The sequence below is a fragment of the Schistocerca americana genome, chromosome 6 (genome assembly GCF_021461395.2).
Source record: "Schistocerca americana isolate TAMUIC-IGC-003095 chromosome 6, iqSchAmer2.1, whole genome shotgun sequence".
NCBI lineage: Eukaryota > Metazoa > Arthropoda > Insecta > Orthoptera > Acrididae > Schistocerca > Schistocerca americana.
This window is the reverse complement of record NC_060124.1, coordinates 166,839,460-166,862,401: the sequence shown is the minus strand read 5'-3', so window position 1 is coordinate 166,862,401 and position 22,942 is coordinate 166,839,460. Positions and strand designations below refer to the sequence as shown.

At 41.1% G+C, this 22,942-nt stretch overlaps 1 protein-coding gene across 1 annotated transcript in view; it reads left to right on the top strand.

Moving 5' to 3' along the window:
- Nucleotides 1-18,982: 18,982 nt before the first annotated feature.
- The window catches only part of LOC124619668 (putative inorganic phosphate cotransporter), a 258,904-nt gene continuing 254,944 nt past the window's right edge, over nucleotides 18,983-22,942 (top strand). Inside the window, exon 1 of the mRNA XM_047146207.1 lies at nucleotides 18,983-19,120. The gene's annotated coding sequence lies outside the window, so the exon portion shown is untranslated. The remainder of the gene's footprint in view (nucleotides 19,121-22,942) is intronic.

Below are 22,942 nucleotides of genomic sequence, written 5' to 3'. Positions count from 1 at the left end.
GTGGTGTGTCCATCTTGCGTAACCTTGCCCTGATAGGTTACTTTTCCCGCCCTTTAAGCTGGCTGATTTCGCCTACATGGTGAAATTTATTCGCTATTATTGTATTTCCATACTTAGTACTTAATTTTGATGGTTCAGTCTTGTCGTTTGTCACTAACTCTTGTTTTTTCTCTAAGGGGACTGTTAGCCCCTAATTTTTTTGCTTCTAGTTTAAATTCTTGTGTCTTTTGTGCTATCTTTACACTGCCTGCAAGGACTGCTAACTCATATAGAAATGACAGTCAGTCAATTCTGAGGCTGGCCCTTTTCCAATCAGTTTGTATTTGACTTAACTTCCAACAATTTATCTCTCTGTTTTCTGGTAAATTTTTCATGTGCACCTTAAAAAAAAGACTATAATAATTAATCGTCTTGTCTAACTCCTGTCTTATCTCAAATCCTTCTAATATTTCTAACATGAATTTCATTTTAGCGTTGGTATTTATTAGCGTTTTAGTAGAAAGGCCCTGTATTTACATTTCTGTTCTAAAGCCTTCCAGATTTCTAAATAAAGTCTACTGGCAGTTTTAGACCACTTCAAAACGCGTAAATCTGCACCACTCTTCCGTAACTATGTCAGTCATTTCCGGAAGACGTATCTCCCCTTAGCCCTGCATAATATTCTCCTAATTCTGCAACAGCATTGTTCAATACATATTTAAAAGCGGAATGCCATTTCAGTGAGAGTTACTCAGTGCCGATGATGCCAAGAAAATTAACGGCATTGCTAGGCTTAAGTTTCACTGATCTCTCGCAGCAAGATACCCTCCTCAGATGTTTGGCTGCCCTAAGCTGTCACTTCTGAAAATGCAACGTAATGGAACTCCGGATAGAACGCCTAAGTATGATAAACGATTGTTGACTTATATAATTGCGTAGGCTTCCGCGGCCAGAGTCAGTCGACATAAAAGTTTTCTGGGTTTGGTACCGCGTCATAATGTAAAAAACTACTGCTGCTATAGAAAAGTCAACATTTCGGCCACGAGTGCAGCGGGCTTCTTCTGGATGTAATGGTGCGTTCTAGCTATGCAGTGTCCTTTGTATTTTGTTGTTAGTGTTCACTGCGCATGCCATTACGTCATAATTTTAAAAAGGTAGTTGGTTTATTGGTCACTTAAGGAAGAAGGCGAGGGAACTTTATTTTAATAGGTTATTGCGGTGGAGGGAGAACGTGACCTCTGTTGTCCATTGGCTCTTGTGTTATGTGTCATGATTGGTGGCCGCCGTCGAATGAGAAGTTTGCTGCTGTTTATCATCTGCTGGACGTCGGCCGCGCGGCGGCAGTTACTCGCCGGTAGTGCTCGGGCCTCGTGTTGACAGTGCGGTCTGTTGGGCTCTGATTGCTGGCAGCCAAGATGAGGCAAGCCCGAGTCCATGTTCATGTTATTAGGGTGTTTAAGTATTTCGATGGCTTCTCTGATTTTGCGTTTCGTCATAATTGGCTGCTTGGCCAACGCACAGGCTTCGCTGAAATTTATTTCTTTTCCGCAGTCATGGTGATGTTCTGCCACGGCGGATTTGTTGTGTTGCCCTAGACGAATGTAACGCTCGTGCTCCCGAATGCGCGTTGCTATTGGCCTACCAGTCTCGCCGATGTATGCCTCTCCACATTCGCATTCCACCTTGTAAACGCCTGCAGTGTGTAATGCATCCACCTTGTCCTTGGTGGGGCCTAGAACGTCCTGGATCCTACGACCACTATAGAAGACAGGCTACACTCCAACGCGGCGAAGGTGTTTGCCTATTCGGTCAGTGACGTTTTTCACATACGGTAAGCGTACTGTTGGCTGCAGTTTGTCTATTTCCTGCTTATCTTTCTTGCTTGTGTTGGTCGACAAGGCTGTGTTTATCGACTTATGGCTGTAGCCATTGGCTAAAAAAAAAAGGTTACGCACAACGTTTTTAGTCAATGGCTACAGCCATAAGTCGATAAACACAGCCTTGTCGACCAACACAAGCAAGAAAGATAAGCAGGAAATAGACAAACTGCAGCCAACAGTACGCTTATCGTATGTGAAAAACGTCAGACGTTGGCTTTTCTATAGCAGCAGTAGTTTTTTACATTATGACGCGGTACCAAACCCAGAAAACTTTTATGTCGATTGTTGACTTGATACGACGACCAACCAATCTCAGTTTTTGCGTTGTTTCCTAAAACTCCCACTCTCAAAACGTAAGACTGACGCTCCACTTCTCTACTTCACCTGTCAATTATCAACGAAATTTTAAAAAATGTGGACCCTGTACAGGTAGATATTCATTACAGAACCGCTTTCCAAGACAATGTCCACTCCGTCCGTTGAGCTAATCTTCCAAGTCTTTTTTGCCACCTCTGACAGAATTACAATGTCATCGGCACACCTCAGAGTGTTTATTTCTTCTCCATGGAATTTATTCATAGTCCAAATTTTTCTTTGGTTTCCTTCACAGGTTGTTCATTTACAAACTGAGTAACGTCCGATGTAGTCTACAAACCTGTCTCACTCCCTTCTCGACCGCTGCTTCCCTTTCATTCTCCTTGACTCTTATAACTGCCGTCTGGTCTCTGTATAAGATGTGTATAACCTTTCGCTCCTTTATCTTGTTCCTGCTACCTTCAAAATATCCAAGATTGTCTTGCAGACAATAATCCCAAAAGCTAAATCTATCCTGTAGTGCCGGCCGGTGTGGCCGAGCGGTTCTAGGCGCTACAGTCTGGAACCGCGCGACCGCTATGGTGGCAGGTTCGAATCTTGCATCAGGCATGGATGTGTGTGATGTCCTTAGGTTAGTTAGGTTTAAGCAGTTCTAAGCTCTAGGGGACTGATGACCTCAGACGTGCCCATAGTGCTCAGAGCTCTTTGAACCATCCTGTAGTCATTACTGTAAGTAGGCTGTTTAGGTTTTTTTATTGGTAACGCCACCTCTGTATGAAAATCACTGGCTGTGCTGTGGGCAGTCTGTGTCTGCTTTGCATTGTTGTAATACTCGCCATTGTAGTGTTGGGCAGCGGCAGCTGGATGTGAACAGCGCGTAGCGTTGCGCAGTTGGAGGTGAGCCGCCAGCAGTGGTGGATGTGGGGAGAGAGATGGCGGAGTTTTGAAATTTGTCATAAACTGCTATATTTATATATGATGATATCAAGGTAAATACATTGTTTGTTCTCTATTAATATCTTTCATTTGCTAACTATCCCTATCAGTAGTTAGTGCCTTCAGTAGTTTGAATCTTTTATTTAGCTGGCAGTAGTGGCGCTCGCTGTATTGCAGTAGCTTGAGTAGCGAAGATTTTTGTGAGGTAAGTGATTTGTGAAAGGTATAGTTTAATGTTAGTCAGGGCCATTCTTTTGTAGGGATTTTTGAAAGTCAGATTGCGTTGCGCTAAAAATATTGTGTGTCAGTTTAAGCACAGTCATGTATAATTGTTAAAAAGGGGACGTTTCATATGGCGACTCTTAGCCGAGGATACCTCACTGGAATCTTCAGATTTTTTTTTCTTGTAGTTTGTGTAATTGGTGTAGCTATTGTTTATTGGTAGCGCGTAATCATAGAGAGAATTTCCTTTGTAGTTGTAGTTTTTCATTGTTGTACAGTAAAACAGTTGTGGCATGCATGTAGATTTGCACCAAGTATTTCGCAGCTGCGCTGGCAATTAAGTAGACATTATTTCCATTGCTATGTTATTTTATTTTGCTCTTCAAATTGTGCTTTTCTGTGTTATCGTGTGAAATATTGTGACAATTATGGCGTGTGAAAAACGTAATACTAGGCTCCAAAGTAAACTGAGAAATGACAGTGAAGACGAAGGCAGTGTGTTAGCGCCGCAGAGTAATGAATTAACTAATGTTCAAAGTAGTAATTTGGTAATTGTGCATAGGGAAATGGAGCGGGCGGCAAACAATGGTGTAGACAGTGAAACAGGTAGTGAACAGGGAAGCGTTATCGATCGATTGGTCGGCAACAGCTCGCCTCAGGAATCGGGAATGACAGAACACAATATTGCAAATACTGCAGACTCAGGTTTTGGGTTCTCACCGTTTTCTCAAATGAGTCAAGACACATTTTCCGCTTGTCAAAATGTGAATGTTGCCGGTGCAACTTCACTGCCGAAAAGCACTGAGGAATATGTTTCAGACACCAGTGCATTGTTATTACAATTAATGCAACAAATGGGACAAAAGCTTGAAAAGTTAGACACAATGCAACAACACCAGAGACAAACACAGCAACAGTTAGACACAGTGGAACAAAATCTCAAAAAGTTAGACACAATGGAACAACACCAGAGACAAACACAGCAACAGTTAGACACAGTGGAACAAAATCTCAAAAAGTTAGACACAATGGAACAAAATCAGAGACAAACACAGCAACAGCTTCAAAAGTTAGACTCATTGGAACAAACTCTTGAACAAACGCGTGAAGATTTAACTACTGAGTTACATAACATTGAATCGAAATGTCAAAAAGTCTGTAATGACGTAAAAACTCAAATTTGTGAGCATTTTCAACCTATTTTTTCGCGGCATGAAAATGCATTACAGAATCACGAAGCAGCCATAAAAGAACTGCAAACTATTGTTCATGAAAATCATGAGACCTTGCAAGCTAAATTTGACTCAGTTGCATCTACCGATTCGGTTACGCAACTTGCAAAAACTCAGGAAAACTTTAAGGACACAGTAGATACTCTGAAACTTGGTTCAGAAAAACACACTGAGGAAATAAGTACACTATCGGAGAAAGTAGCCGAACTTTTGGATCAGTTCACTAATTTATCTACGAAGGTAGATGATAATCTGATTGACGCAAGACCGGTAGTCTTTAATGACACAGAAGAGTACGAACAAATTAGGAAATTCAAACAAAATCAGAATCAAATTAATACACAACACCAAAGAGAAATCCGGGAAGTACAAGATCAGCTGACACAGGTAATACAAGAATTACGTATTTCAGAGGACACTCGAGCTCCAGCATGGGAAGAGGGACTTAGAAATACGGAAAAGCCGCAAAATAATAACACAGGGCATTTCGGAAGTTATGAAAGAAATTGGCAATGTGCACCGAATTTTGAGATGGAACGGCCGACACGACCTAACAATGACCGATATGCGACTCGCCGACATGATGATTTTGACTATAAGCTGTTCATTACTACACATAAATTCAAAACATTTAAGAATTCTGGCAACGACATTCATCCACAAGCATGGCTCCATCAATTCTCTCATTGTTTTCCTCCCAACTGGTCATTGGAGCACAGATTAGAATTTATGTGTGGCTACTTAGAGAATGAACCAGCTGTAAGAATGCGATCGGTCATTCACGATTGCCACAGTGAAGGAGAATTTTACCATGCCTTCCTCTCAGCATATTGGTCTCAAGCCACACAAGACCGAGTAAAACATAGCATCATGATGATGAAACACTTTGAACAATCTGAATTTTCCAGTCTTGTCAATTTTTTTGAAGACATGTTGCATAAGAATCAGTATCTTTCAAACCCATACAGCCCCTCAGAACTCATCCGCATTTGCTTACTCAAATTACCTGAACATTTACGACAAATTATTTTGGCAGGACGTTGCAAAGACGACATTGAAGCTTTTCAGGGACTGTTACAAGAACTGGAAAGTGACACTGACAATCGCGGAACACAGGAGCACAACAATTACAGATCACATCAGTCGCAATTCCGCAATGAAGGAAATAATAACTGGACGCGACAAGGCTATTCTCACAACACAAATCGTGACTGAAACAGACACCACCCGTATGACAACCGTTGGCAGAGTAGTAATAATTACAGGGAAAGATCACCTCTCCGCGGTAGTGACTATCACAGAGACAATCAGAGAAACAGACAATTTGGGAACCAAAATAATTATTATCAAGGGAGACAGAATAACTTTAGACGCAACGGTCCAGCGCGCAGTTACGATTCAGGGAGAAATTCTCCACCACTTAACCGACAAGAAAGAAACTACAGGAACTACCGACATGACGACAGACGATATATTCATAACGACAGACCTGAATTGCATCAGAACTGGCGGGATTCAAACAGAGCAGGACACTTTCGACAACGTGAATTTGTAGAAGTTAGGTCTCCTAATCGCAATAACAACGCGCGCCAACAAAGAGACAGACAATGACTCGCGCCGCAGGCACCCACGTGCGCCGGCTGGCTCAGAGAAAAATAACATAGACGCTAACCTTGAGAAAAATTCCAGTATTCTTTACCGACATATACCGCATGACAATTGCATTCAAGTTCAAACTCTGAGTACTATGAAGAGTAAAGGTTTACACCAGATTTCACATGTAAAACCATTTATTGAGAGACAATCTGCTTTTTAACTTAGTCTTTGGTATAAAACTTTTCGCTTCACATTACTAATATGCTTTGTCAGACTTAGAATCTGTTAACATACAACAATGTTTGAAGTTAAATATCCAATCAAGAACCAAGAGAACTTATTTAAACAGAAATGACGAATGCATTGTTATAGTGAACAGATGTCTCAGTGTTATTGTGTGTGTACATTCTTGCTTGTTTGTTGCACGATTACGTAACGACTATAAGACTCACATACTTAGAACATTTACCAGTACTGCTAATGAGATTTTAATGCAACATTTTGGTTTATTTGAAAATACATTCTGAATTTAAAGTGCTTTCTGAGAGATACCAGATGACACAGAGGTTAGTTTATGTGACAGCTACACGATTTTTATCACGACACTACTAATGAGTGACAATTTACAATGTTGCTTTTGCGGTGTATCTGTTTTATATCTGCACAGTTTTCTGAATTCTTCTGGAAAGAAAAACATGTTTTAGTAGTAACTTTTGTGGTATAGCTACAATGAGACAGCCTTTTTCGTGGCACAACAATACGTTACTGTACAGTACTTTCTTCATCACACCAATAAGCATAATAACTACGATATCTATACGCAAAGCATTTCACTTTTGTTTATCATGAGGTAAGTACATTGACTTCTGCAGAACTTAGCTTTCGGAGGACGATAACTACGACACTTCCACAGAGATTATGTTACAAGACGCACAGTTTAGCGCTACAGTACACGTATTTGAGTGATCAATTTTATACTTAAAACATTTATTTTTAAAGATTTTTGAATTACAAAGAAAGTTTTCCGTGATATATTTCATTCCATTGGTGTAATCTGTAACACCTGAGGGTATAATTACATTAATCCTCAGGGGGGTACACGCTTACTTTGTGTACCATGTGTGTGGCAACCACAAGGAACCCTAGCTAATATGGTATTTGCTTATACAACTTTACACATTGGTACCATATTTCTCTAACACACAAATTACACAGCTATCTGATCATTTAACTGAGAGAGACAAACATTTATTTTACTATATCAGTGACAGATGTTTACGTAATTACACAGTTGGATAACTTCACACTTATGAAACTGTACTTTGTCTGTACTTTGTAAACTGTTCATATTTTTTCGGAATCATTGTGATACTATGAGAGCTTTGAATGATGTTTTTGGTATGAGATCATGATTTTTAAAGTACGTTTGAGGCAGCTGACACTTTTGACATGAGCAGAGAATTTTTTTAGGTTTTGAAATTATTGGAGGAAGCTACGACGATTTTGAGAATTGACTGAGATGTTATGATATTATTTTTACGACGATGTGTACTATGCTGTTGAGATATGTTTATGATCAATAAGATGATGCTACCGTATATGAGGAATAAGAAGTATGTTGGAAACCAAGAATCGTACTTTAAGAGTTATGAAATGTGCGTAAATGCGTGACTGTATCACAATGCTGATGAATATTTTATTTGGACACTTATATTTATAGGATTTTCTTCCTACAGATTTGCAACGCTAATTCTTGACCTGTGAAATATTTTTATGTGAGACTGTCACTGTAGCGGAAACTGCTGTCGTAAATATTTCCGTGACCACCTGCACGTAATGCGTCGCGGGCACCCACCTGGGCGACAGCCGCCCGAAAAAAAAAAAGCCATTAGCCTTTCAGCTGCACAGGTAGAAAAAAAAAGGGGAGGCCATTATCCTCGGAAATATTCTTACATCTGCAAACCTGATAATGACAAGTGTCTTTCTACGAGAGTTGAGAGCTACTGACTTACGAAATGCCACATAGCTATTGAATGATGTTTTTATGCTTTGGTTTGCGTAATTGCTTATTTCATTTGACATCTGTTTTCCAGCTGTGTTGCAGCATTGGTTTCATAAAATAAAATTAAATGCATTTGCTAATGTGAACACTTTCTGTCAACAGATCTATTAAATAATAATTTTGTGATCCACATTCTTCAAAAAAGGAGCACTTGGAAAGGAAAGAACAATAAGAAGGGACTAGTAACAGTAACACGTAATTTTCTTTTCAAGTACATGGTAATATTTCTTTTACAATAAGTTGTTGTGGTGCACCACTATAATTACATAGACATTAAGATATGATTATACATTTCCCTTATCTGCATTGTTGTTTTTACTGTAATATTTTTTCTGCTTGAGCTATGTCATGTTTAGATATAAGCTGCTGTTTGCCAGGCATAGTGCTACTGAACTTTAATTTGTGTTACTCTGCTAAGCCAGATTTATTTTTTTGTTGCTGCACATTGGCTCATATTAGTTGTAATGTTGCATTGCTTGGTAATTTAGATTTACTGTAGCTTGCTTTGCAATTTTCCAATTTTTTGGTCATTGCTGTTTGTGTTACTTATTATGTGCTGCTGCATTGCCTCGTCCCTTAGTTTAGCATCTGAGCTCAGTAGATTTAAGTTAGCTTAAGAGGGGGTAGCCTCTAAGAGAATGAGTTGCGATGAATTGGAAGAAATGCATTGAGAAAACAGGTTTAGGTAGGATTTTCTTGGAAATAAATGTTGAGGTAAGAAATGTGTGAACATATATATACAGAAAGCATGCTTAGATAGAATTTTTTTGGTGGAAACAAAGGATGAAATAAGAGGAAAGATATATGAAGTTTTGGGTTGGACTGCAGTACCAAATGTTACACTGAAAACGAACCCTGTCCTTTCCTATTGGTGTTATCCCACTATGTGTTTGTGTACCCTTGTGTAGTTGTTTTCTTCCTGTCTCTGTGTAGTTTCATAGAATTTTTTCCTCTTTTACTATTAAGCTACATTCACTATGATGAGGAATACTGTTATCCTCAAATATAATTGGCATTAATAATATGTTATTTACTTTGTAAAGATGTTAGACATTATTCATTCTGTTTAAATGCTCATGTGTGAAGTTGATGTTTCGCAAGTTATTCTGATCTTCTATGTATGTACTCATGTCATAATTCCTGTAACACTGATGTATATGTCTATTTCTATTCTTTTGTAAAGCCTGTTTTACTACAAATGTTATCTGTATTGTTATGTTCTTTAATGATGTATTCTGTACCTTTGTTATTGTATTCTCATGTTATAAAATTGTAATTGACACCAGTTTATCAAACTAAGTAACTTGTAAGCATTCATTTCACTGCACACATTTCCGTTGGTCATAGTATATGGACAATATGTGAGAAGTACGGACTGATAATGTTTGCACGTGTGTTAATGATTCAGCAAGGGACTGGATAACAGCATTGTTGGTTCTAAGGACAATTCCAAAAACTTTGTGAGTGCACAAGTGGTGGTTATGGACTTGCTATATTATCCACAAGACTCTTCAATGGTGATTGTGCACCTGCACAGTCGCAACAGATGGCTGCTGGCCGTCTCTACAAGGACTACAGTGGGTCTGCATCTTTGATGGCCCGCCAATACCATTATTTCTACAAGGACTACAGTGGGTCTGCGCCTCTGATGGCCCACCAATACCGTAATCTCTACAAGGACTACAGTGGGTCTACTCTGTGATGACCTACCTACCAATACTCTTCAAAATTTCGACTGACTCTGCTGTGGGTTTGCTCTGTTGTGGCCCATTACCTGTCTGCACGTCGAGAGTCAGCACTGTCTTTCCATTGGAAGGACAACACTACTTCTTCAAGACTGCATGGAAATCTACTACTTCCGTGTGCATTTTCTTTTACTGCTCAGACTTTGAGAAAAACACTGCTATTCTCCTGTTATGTACGATTAGGACTGTCTTTATGGACTGTGAGACAATTTTAGCTTTTGACCAACATTGTATCAATAAGTGTGTGCATTTGATTTCTTTGTTATTGTAATTATGAAAAATTTTTTTCAAATCTGTATTGGCCACTGCCCAATCCAATTTGTAAAATTTTTTGTGGGGAGCATGGGGGCTATGTAAGTAGGCTGTTTAGGTTTTTTTTATTGGTAACGCCACCTCTGTATGAAAATCACTGGCTGTGCTGTGGGCAGTCTGTGTCTGCTTTGCATTGCTGTAATACTCGCCATTGTAGTGTTGGGCAGCGGCAGCTGGATGTGAACAGCGCGTAGCGTTGCGCAGTTGGAGGTGAGCCGCCAGCAGTGGTGGATGTGGGGAGAGAGATGGCGGAGTTTTGAAATTTGTCATAAACTGCTATATTTATATATGATGATATCAAGGTAAATACATTGTTTGTTCTCTATTAATATCTTTCATTTGCTAACTATCCCTATCAGTAGTTAGTGCCTTCAGTAGTTTGAATCTTTTATTTAGCTGGCAGTAGTGGCGCTCGCTGTATTGCAGTAGCTTGAGTAGCGAAGATTTTTGTGAGGTAAGTGATTTGTGAAAGGTATAGTTTAATGTTAGTCAGGGCCATTCTTTTGTAGGGATTTTTGAAAGTCAGATTGCGTTGCGCTAAAAATATTGTGTGTCAGTTTAAGCACAGTCGTGTATAATTGTTCAAAGGGGACGTTTCATGAACCATCCTGTAGTCATTACGTTCATTATGCGTTAGAAATAGTAGAATGAATTTTGAATCGGCCCCAGATTTGAGCATTATATGCCAATGAACTCCGCAGATGATGAAGAGATTGAAAGAATGTATGATGAGATTAAGGAAATTATTCATGTGGTTAAGGCAGACGAAAATTTAATTGTGATGGGTAACTGGAAGTCTTTGGTAAGAAATTGAAGAGAATTAAAAAATAGAGGGGAAAATGGGCTGGGGGCAGGAATGAAAGAGGAAGTTGTCTGGTAGAATACTGCACAGAGTATAATTTAGTCATCATTGACACCTCCTAATATTGTCCATCGTAAGGACCGGAGGTAACGGTTGTTAAGTTGATCATTATAAATATTTTATTTTTCATACAACCACTAATATTGGGAACACAGTCCACATCAATGCGTTTCGTGAGTCAACTTTACATTATCTGGCTGTCTAAGTTAAGCCAACATGAAAAGCACTCAAGTTCAAAATATAAAAAGAAATGAAATTATTATGACAAGAAGTCCTTGTCATTTTTAAAGTAAGATGAGGACTTCGTGACCGAATGATTTTATTTGTTTTTATATTTTAATCCTGAGTGCTTCTGAACTGCATTTGATGTACTGTAGCTTTAACTTAGACAGCCAGATGATGAAAGCTTGACTCACGAAACACGTTGCTGTGGATTGTATTCCCAACATTAGTGATTGTATGAAAAAAAAACATTACTTATAACGGTCGCCGACGCTTGGTTTAAGAATCGTGAAATAAGATTGTACACTATTGGCCATTAAAATTGCTACACCAAGAAGAAATACGGATGATAAACGGGTATTCATTGGACAAATATATTATACTAGAACTGACATGTGATTACATTTTCACGCAATTTGGGTGCATAGATCCTGAGAAATCAGTACCCAGACCAACCACCTCTGGCCGTAATAACGGCCTTGATACGACTGGGAATTGAGTCAAACAGAGCTTGGATGGCGTGTACAGGTACAGCTGCCCATGCACCTTCAACACGATACCACAGGTCATCAAGAGTAGTGACTGGCGTATTGTGACGAGCCAGTTGCTCGGCCACCATTGACCAGACGTTTTCAATTGGTGAGAGATCTGGAGAAATTGCTGGCCAGGGCAGCAGTCGATCATTTTCTGTATCCAGAAAGGCCTGTACAGTACCTGCAACATGCGGTCGTGCATTATTCTGCTGAAATGTAGGGTTTCGCAGCGATCGAATGAAGGGTAGAGCGCCGGCCGAAGTGGCCGTGCGGTTAAAGGCGCTGCAGTCTGGAACCGCAAGACCGCTACGGTCGCAGGTTCGAATCCTGCCTCGGGCATGGATGTTTGTGATGTCCTTAGGTTAGTTAGGTTTAACTAGTTCTAAGTTCTAGGGGACTAGTGACCTCAGCAGTTGAGTCCTATAGTGCTCAGAGCCATTTGAACCATTTGAAGGGTAGAGCCACGGGTCGTAACACATCTGAAATGTAACGTCCACTGTTCAAAGTGCCGTCAATGCGAACAAGAGGTGACCGAGACGTGTAACCAATGGCATCCCATACCACCACGCCGGGTGATACGCCAGTATGGCGATGACGAATACACGCTTCCAATGTGCGTTCACCGCGATGTCGCCAAACACGGATGCGACCATCATGATGCTATAAACAGAACCTGGATTCATCCGAAAAAATGACATTTTGCCATTCGTTCACACAGGTTCGTCGTTGAGTACACCGTCGCAGGCGCTCCTCTCTGTGATGCGACGTCAAGGGTAACCGCAGCCATGGTCTCCGAGCTGATAGTCCATGCTGCTGCAAACGTCGTCGAACTGTTCGTGCAGATGGTTGTTGTCTTGCAAATGTCCCTATCTGTTGACTCAGCGATCGAGACGTGGCTGCACGATACGTTACAGCCATGCGGATAAGATGCCTGTCATCTAGACTGTTAGTGATACGAGGCCGTTGGGATCCAGCACGGCGTTCCGTATTACCCTCCGGAACACACCGATTCCATATTCTGCTAACAGTCATTGGATCTCGACCAACGCGAGCAGCAATGTCGCGATACGATAAACTGCAATCGCGTTAGGCTACAATCCGACCTTTATCAAAGTCGGAAACGTAATGGTACGCATTTCTCTTCCTTACACGAGAAATCACAACAACGTTTCACCAGGTAGCGCCGCTCAAGTGCTGTTTGTGTATGAGAAATCGGTTGGAAACTTTCCTCATGCCAGCACGTTGTAGGTGTCACCACCGGTGCCAACCTAGTGAGGATGCTGTGAAAAGCAAACATTTGCATATCACAGCGTCTTCTTCCTGTCGGTTAAATTTCGCATCTGTAGCACGTCATCTTCGTGGTGTAGCAATTTTAATGGCCAGTAGTGTATAAATGAAAGAGGCTTGGGGACATTGAAATGTTTCAAACTGATTGAATAATTATAATCCGGAGAATCAGAAACCACATTTTAAACTGTAAGACATTTACAGTGCCAGATGTGGACTCTGACCACCATTTACTAGTTATAAATTTTGTATTAAAACTGAAGACATTGCACAAAACAAAAAAGAGGGACTGACGGAAATTGCAAAATGACTAACTCGAATGGCTAGAAGACAAATGAAAGGCTGTAGAAGCATGTATTACTAGGTAACAGATAGATGTCTCCTACATGAAATTACACTTTTGAAGGAAAAACGAATAGCTTTACGAATATCAAGAGCTCAGATGGCGTGGCAAACCACTACTAAGCAAAGAAGAGGAAGCTCGAAGGATGAACGAATATACACACCCATGCCCGAGGGAGGACTCTAACCTCTGGCGGGAGGGGCCGGGCAATCCGTCACATGACGCCTCTAATTGCGCGGCCACTCCGCGCGGTTCAAATACAGATAAACAGGCAGACCTGAGCGGAAATAAGGGCTCCGGAGTGGACGACTTTCAATCAGAACTACTGATAGCCTTGGGGGAGTCAGACCTGACAAAACTACTCCATTTGGTGTGCAAGATGTAGGAGACTCGCGAAATACGCTCGTGCTAAGAAGAATGCGATAATTTCAATTCAAAAGCAAGCAGGTGCTGACAGGTGTGAATATCACTGAACTATCAGTCATAGTTGCAAAATATTGACGGAATTAGACAAAGAAGAATGAAAGAAAGCACATGGAGAAAGCGACCTCCGTGAAGATCAATTTGGATTATGGAGAAATGTAGGAACACGGGAGGCAATTTTCACCCAACGACTTATCTTAGAAGATAGACTAAAGAAAGTCAGACCTATATTTATAACGCATACAGATTGAGAGATAACGTCTCACAATGTTGACTGGACTACACGCTTTCAAATATGGAGGTAGCAGGGCCGAAATAAAGGACGCGAAAGATAATTTACAACTGATGTAGATAACGGACTGTAGGCATAAACGGCTAAGGACGTGAAAGGGATGCGGTGGTTGAGAAGAGAGTCAGCAGGGTTGTAGCCTATCCCAGTTGTTATTAAATCTGTACATTGAGCAAGCTGTGAAGGAAATCAAGGAGAAACTCTGAAAGCGAATTGTATTTCAGGAACAAGAAATAAAAACTTTGAGGACTGCCGATGACACTGTAATTCTGTCAGGGACGGCAAAGGGCTTAGAACAGCAGTTGAGGGGAATGGACAATGTCTTGAGAAGAGATTATAAGATGGACATCAACAAAAGCAAAACGTGGGTAATGGAATGTAGTCGAATTAAATCAGGTGATGCTGAGGGAAATAGATTAGGAAATGAGACACTAAAAGAAGTAGATGTTTTGATATTTGGGTGCAGAATAACTTATAAAGGCCGAAGTAGAGTGTATACAAAATGTAGACTGGCAATAACAAGTAGAGCATTTCTGAAAACGAGCAAACTTGTTAAAATCTAATATCTGTTTAAATGTTAGAAAATCCTTTTAGAAGGCGTTTCTCCCGAGTTTAGCGCTGTACGAAAGTGAAAAGTGCACAACAAAAGTGAGAGACGAGAAGAGAATGGAAGCTTTTGGAAAGTAGTGCTACAGATGAATGGTTAAGACTGAATCGGTAGGTCGAATAACTAATGAGGAGGTTCTTTGCCGAACTGAGAAAAAAATGAATTTGTCGTGAAGCCTGAGCAAAGGAAACGGTCGTTAATAGGACCCACATAGAGGCAGCAAGGAATCGTCGATTTTTTAATGGAGCGAAGTGCGTGTGTGTGTTGGGGGGGGGGGGGGGGTAATGTAAGGGGAGACCATGGCTCGAATAAATTAAACAATTCAAATGGACGTACGTTATGAAATGGGAGACGGAGGTTCGTAAACAATAGTTCAAAATGGTTCAAATGGCTCTGAGCACTATGGGACTTAACATCTGAGGTCATCAGACCCCTAGAACTTAGAACTACTTAAACCTCGCTAACCTAAGAACATCACACACATCCATGCCCGAGGCAGGATTCGAACCTGCGACCGTAGCAGTCCCGCGGTTCCAGACTGAAGCGCCTAGAACCGCTCGGCCACCGCGGCCGGCCTTTCAGTAGTTACGCAGAGATGGAGTATTGATGGGACATGTAGCGTCTCCTGGCCAATCGTCATAATAAGCGTGTGACAGAATTTTTTTCCGTGTGTGTAAGACCAGTTAACATGTGTCGATATAGTGCCACGGACACGGCGAAAGAGAAATAATTTAAACACGAATAAACATGACCAAGTGAAGCAATAAAGCAAGATTGTGCAAACATTTCACGAATATATTATGTGTGTATGTAGAACATTCATAATTATTTGACGTTTTATGCATTTTTTAACTTTGAATCCATGACATATTATTATCTTTGACAATCGTATTCTTGTTAAATGAATTAGTGATTACGATCTGTGCCTCAGATAAAAAGGACAATTCAGTACATGTATAAATAGTAAAAAGCGTTGTAATAATTTCTCTGTTCTCTTTGGGTTTCGTTACGAGTAACACTTGCGTGTTAAGCAAATGTTTATACTGGCCGTGAGTCTTTTGTTCATGAAGCTTGAGATCCGCCATTAGGCGACTTGTTGTAAAAAGTTGTGTAAAATTAATGCATTTTTGTTTGAATATATAGAGTTTGAGCAAATATGTTTTTAAAATAATTTGTAAAGTTGCCAGCCATTCGTCCCGTAAATAATTTAGACATTTTCAGCATTTAATTTAGCGGAAGCCGCTGTACCAATCTGCGAGGGCAACCGCCGCAGACGCGACACATTTAAAAAATATTTATTTCAGGCATCGCAGTCGTCTCGCCGGTAAAGCGAGGTAACATAATAATATTTAACATTTTCTTACAGCTTCCAGCAGTGGCGGCAGACTATATTATATTATTCAGTGCATTTCTCAGTTTGATTTGGAAGGTACTGTGCGACATGTTCTATGCGATCACGAAAATATAACGAATAACTGTGTGATGACTTTATCATTTTCACATTTTGTGGCAAGGTCTCCTCTGTGAAACTAAAGCAATATTTTACATTTTTTCCCTGAGATTAAGAGAACGCCGGCTAGCCGCGGGCCTGTTCTAATTAACAGTATTCAAAAATCCACTGCATAACGTAACCAACATTCAGTGCTGTGACGATCATTTGAATTTCATACTGACTTTTTTGAATACGATGAAAGGTAGTGAGTTCAGATACAGCTTTCTTTCTCTCTTGATTACGTTACAGTAGCAAGTGAATGTTTCCTACAAGATTATCCAGAGCAGATGTGGAAAAGCAATAATTTGATCCACGGTGTGCCACATTTATGATAAAAGTGTTTATGCCCTCTCCCACTCCATGTCTGAACTTAACATATGTGTGCTAGTGTGACTCATACAGCCAAAGTGAAATATTTACTCAACATTACTCAAAGTTACTTGCTTTTATGAAGAAAGAATTACCAAGTAAAGACAGTGAAATAACATTGAATCAAAACCATAGAAACTTGTTACTAATAATTTTGTATACTGTCATCAGCTCTCAGTTTCAGTTTTATATCAGTCTGAACATTGCAAATCCAAACTTTAATATCATAAAGCAAAGTTACTAGTAACCATGTTCCACCTTACTTGCTGCTACACATATATAATCATATCTAAATAAATAAAACCACAAGCCAAGTAAAGTTAACTCCAGCAGTAAAAAAGTGAGAGGAGGGGTAAGGGAGACGGAATAGACAGCTGACTGGTTTTAACCATTCATTGGCCAATCAACTGTTTTCTCGTTCAGTCTGTCTTTCAGTCGAAAGGAATAAGTTGGTTCAAATGGCTCTGAGCACTATGGGACTTAACATCTGAGGTCATTAGTCCCCTAGAACTTAGAACTACGTAAACCTAACTAACCTAAGGACATCACACACATCCATGCCCGAGGCAGGATTCGAACCTGCGACCGTAGCAGCAGCGCGGTTCCTAACTGAAGCGCCTAGAACAGCTCGGCCACACCGGCCGGCAAAGGAATAAGTCTCGGCGACAAATTGACCTACGTGAATGCTTTCACTCGCTCTCCGTGTTTGAGTGGTTTTACTTAATGCGGGACACCCGAATGAGAAAAGTGTGAGAGTTACGCCAGTTATATGAAAGTTTTGACCCAGTCTCCGGGTTTGAGCGATTTTACTCACATGCGTTCTGAGTCTTTCCGGTTATACATGAACTGTGATGGGTGTTGTCGACTTTTTAAGAGATAAATAACGTTTCTTATTTCAAGGGAAGTGAATAAAATGTGTACTTCTAAACATGAAATATTTTCTATATTTATGTATTTACTTACTTAAACGTGAATTTTTCGTACTTCAGGCATTAAATCTGGATTTTTGGTTGGTTCTAAAAGGTTCATAATAAAGGTGGTACATTATAAATTTATGTTTAAATAAATGAACAATTACTTTTTTATTTAATTTTTCTGAAGCTCTGTCTTTCTATTCGCGCTGGTTTGAGCCCTTTCTGAAAGCATATAAAATACAGTTTATTAAACTGTTTGGTGATCTAATCACTCGCTTTTTAAAACGTATACTGTCACTCGTCGGACGAATTTTTTCGCGAGGTGTATTAGCGTCATTTGTTAATTTTCTTTGAATTTCTTTATACAATACAGTTTCAGAATATGAAACATCCTTGGAGATACTATGTGTCGCATTGAATTTATCTTCATGACCACTTTTTATCCATTCGTATAATAATTTATTCCGTTCGCACGCCACTGAGTGTTTCGATATTTTGGTCCAGACATAAAGCTCAAAGTCTAGAAACGCCTGTTCATAGTCACGGGCGACAAACTGAACTAATAATTCACTCAATAAAAAGAAAATATCGGAACGACAATAATAGTGACGACAGGTGGTAACAGTGCAGCCAAAATGACGATGTAACAATGCCATAAGGATCGAGTGTTTCTGCTCAGAACTGAAGGCGCTGGGGACGATTCCACTCAAAAGAACGAACAGTCTAATGGACACTTGAAACTCTAACCTACTGAACCGATTATTTTCATTCTGTTGCTCCTACGGGCTGGTTTCATTCAAAAGAATAAATGATTAATTCAACCAATGCGTGTAACTACAACCGAATAAGTCGGTTGTTTACCAACAACTGAGTGAATCGGTTGTTTTCATTCGCTTGTTCCCACCACTAAGTTGAAGAGGCTTGCACAGGAGTTGCATCAAATCAGTCTTCGAACTGAAGACCACGACAAATACGGCAGGCCTGAAGTCCTTCATGTTAACGGAGACGATGACAACTAGAACAATAACAACAACAACAACAACAACACAACAATAACAGAGACTGCAGGCAGATAATAGTCTACCGAACTAAGTGACACACTGTCACACTCTCGAAACATGTTGACACAGGTCATGAAAAAGAAGGGTGGATTTCCAACCTCACGACGAGCGTACACCCAAAACCGATGCTGTTCGCGCCTCCGCGCTTTGCTCTACTGCCAGCACTGGGCCACGGGTCGGCGGCGGATGGACCCGCCTTCCCGCTTTCACGGCTGTGCCTCGGGTATCCCCCACCAGGCCCGGCGCCACCTGGCGCAACGGCGGAGTCGCGGAATGTCAACTGGCTACTGACAGAGCCACACCACGCACCAGCGCGAGAGCCGCAAGGCGAAAACACCTGCTAGTCTAGCAGCCGGCAGAGAGGAGTACGCACCTCTGCAGCCGAGTCCGGAGTCCGTGGAGCGACACTCGCGCGCGCGCTGTCCCGTTAGCGGCTGACGTAAGTAGAATGTTCCAGAGCCGGCACGGCGCTACCGCTTTCTCTGCTTTTCTGCCGTTTGGCGGGCACACTTCCATGCGCGCTTTCGTACCGATATATAGCCGACTTTATTCCTCGACATCAAAATTCTGCCACGAGGCACAATCAGTGGAACTTCCTTCAAAAATCCGCTCGTTGTGTGGGTACTACGGCGTAGAGCTACTAGAACTACAGACGACAGATAATATTTCTTTTGTTTTACATGGCCCCCAGAGTTTGTACTCCATTTAGCCACACAAAATACATGTTTGGAATCTATACTTAGTTGTAGAGAGAGCGTATATAAAGGCATATTTACAGAGTATATAAGCTGTCACAATTTGTTCCACAGTAAATTTTTAACATGTGACTTGCTAAATAAATTGGCCTTTCTAGGTCTATGTGCCTCACTATGCAAAAACGGGACGCTTATAGGATCGCTTCGTCGTTGGTCTGCCTGTCTGTCTCTGCCCCACTGTTAAGAACCCTATTTCTCAGGAAATATTAAAATTTGTGGTCCCTTGGCAGTGTTAAAGGTTTAAGCTCTTAAGTCAATTCTATCAAAAGATACGGCCATTTATGTCACATATTTTGATACTCGAAAGCTCGCTAATGAAACCTGTAGGAAACTTCCTCATTACCTACACCCATGTTGACTCACGCCTAGAGATAGGGCGTTCATATTCACAGGGACTGCACATTAGTGTGTTATGCAGAAATGATTAGCATTTCAGCCACCTCTGTTCAACATGTGTCTGTTGCCTGTTACGCACAGGGTCCGCCATGGGATCTGATAGCGTTCCGTGCGTGATGGCATCGACGCGAATGGCATCCTGCGGTATAGCCGTCCATGCTGCATTCACCTGGTTCCAAAGTTCATTGCTTGTGGTCGGCATTGGGTCACAGCGCTCCACCCGTCGTTTCACCATGTCCCACACATTTTTTACTGGCGACAACACTTGGCCAGAGCCAAAGGCTGACGTCCTGTGACATCAAGAAGGCGCGTGTTCGTGCAGCAATATGTGGTCGTGCATTGTCGTCCTGAAATATGGCGTCTTGGGTGTCGTGCAGAAAGGATGAGCCGCAGGATGTTATTCACCTAGGTCACACTGGTCACAGTGCCCTGGACACTGTGGCGTTTTAATTGGGCCGGCTCGATGGTGATGGTTGACCCAGTCTGGTTGACATGGAACCGCGCGTCGATCGCGACGACTCTGATATGTAACTATTAAAAAGAAACTCCTCGTTTGGTTGATTAGTTTCAGACACTATCTCCCTTAGACTGATATCGGCGTATCGATGGAGCAGCACGCCGGAATGGGTAAGCAGCCCTTGTTTAAAGTTGAAGCACCGGTGTTCGAAGTCTGTCGGTCTTCTTTACTTCGACCCCACAGCGACTGCACCACTCGGTATCGCAACAACTCTCTTGATCTAAAACAATTATTCAAATATGCTTCGCGTGTTCAGGACAGGGTGAGAAGCTCACGCGATCTTGATAACTGTAGGTCTTATGCCCGGTTTGCGAATGAGTGTTCAAACGCGGGTAATAGGGTATCTTGAATTATAAAATCCATCATTCAAACCGATGCCAATCATAGTTTTGTGAGGATGTTGATTTATTAATTAATATAGCATCGTCAAGGCATGGCTACGGTGTTAATTCAACAACTAATACGACGTAATTCCAGAGATAAAATACTCTTCTGACAACGTACAGAAAGCGTCGTATATCAGTGTAAACTTGCTGTTCACTGTTAATAAAATCACTAAATCACCATTAACTTCTGAGTTCTCTCAAGAATAGTTAATTTCACAATTACACAGTAAATTTCCATTAAATGACGTAGCTGACACGAAGCATTAAAGTTATATTGGAGTTTATTGAACTTCGTAATTATTTAAACCTGCACTGAAAACATACCGATCTGTCATTCAGGGTCTTGAATCTATTTGCATCAGCGATTCTGACGTTGACTACAGCTACCGACAACACTGCGTAACTGTAAGTTCTTCGTGATCGCGCGTAGCTTTTCCTACTTAAGGCTAATAATAGAGTTTATGTCGGTGATTGGTATATTGTTGTGTCCTTTGATGTTCGTGACAATCACAAATCACGAAAGCTAAGTCCCATCGCTAATCAGGTATCACACGATTTACTTTTCTTTCACATATAATAACTGCTCCGTTCTGAGGCTAAACCGTAAATGTTATTTTACTTCAGTTCGAAATTCTGACCAGTACGTCAAGTCGACACTGGAAAACTTTTAAAATTTCAGATGGGTTTGAAACAATGTAGTAGCGTTCAGTAGGCTTACTACTATTGCGACGTCTACAAGAGAGACTGGATTAAGATCTCCATTGCAGTGTTACGTTGTAGTCGCAGCGAATCTTCAGCTCGATGCGGCTACAACTCTCTTCTTGGGTAAATGTTATCTCTGATCAGGCCTTGAGTTGACGCTGTATGCCTTGTGCGAATGCAGTACTGGCAGCTGCCCTTGTCTGCGGCGAACCAAAATGCGTCCATTATTTCCGAACAAAGAGAACTTGGATCCGTCGGAAAACGCTACGTGATGCCATTCCTGTCCGCAGCGATATCGTTCCATACGCCACTGCCGTCCAGTATGTTTCTGCACATTCGTCAAAGGTAGGCAGGAAAGTGGACGACCAGCATATAACCCGTGCCGTAATAAACAGCGACGGACTGTCACTCCTGACAGTGTACGATGTGTTGCACTGTTCCACCATTCCACCAGAGCCCAGGAGGGCGCAGATCTGTCGTGGATTGCCATTCAGATGAGATGTCGATCTTCTAGGGGGGGGGGCGGGGTCTGGGTGGTGCGACCTGACCCTTATCGTCGTGTTCAACGGGGTCTTCCATGAACCATTTTGCACACACTCGTTGCACCGCCGAAGCACTTCGTCACCACGAGCAGCAATTTGGCTGCATCACGGTAGGGTTCGCGGATACGTCTGTGAAACATCCTGCACGTCTGCTCAAGTCACAATGAACCATTACTTTGGTGTCTGCGCCGCGATATCGATGTTGACCTCGAACACGTAACCTCTCATTTTTCAAATGCTAACCATTTCTGCAGAACATCCTAACGTACATGTTCTGTGAATATGAACGTCCTATCTCTAGCCGTTCCAGGTGTTCTGGTTTTTCTGAACATGATTGTAGAATCACGAAATTTGGCAAGAAGCAAGTTTTCACAGAACAAGAAAGGGAAAATTCTGAAAACTGTTTGTTTGAAATTATATAAAATTTTTTTATCCGTCTGTCTCCTTGTCTATCCGTCTATTAACACCCTTTTTGCCTCGAACAACCTGGTGTATCAAGTTAAAATTTATGTCTAATACTAACGTGTATGGTCCCTTGCCGGTGTAAAATTTGAATCTTTTAAGTTAATTAAGATAAAAGAACGGCCATTTATGACACTCATTTTAATACTCTAAAACTAACTTATCAAAACCTGTAGCGCACTTCCCGTAGACCTAGAATCAGGAAATTTACTAAGAAAATAGGTTTGACAGTATAAGTAAAAAAATTCGAAATTGTTAATTTGTAATTATATCATACGATAAATATTTCTTTTTTCATTTGTTATCCGACTTCAGACTTGAAATTAAAACATTCTCGAAACTGTTGGCATCCCTGGGACAGATGTCTTGCCTGTATCAATGTCGACAACAGGCAAAAATCGTCAATATCGGCGATTCTCGGAACGAATGAACCGTGTAAGCTTTTGCGCAACCCCTGTGCTAGAGTCGCGCTAGAACTGGCCAATTTTTTTTTATCAATTT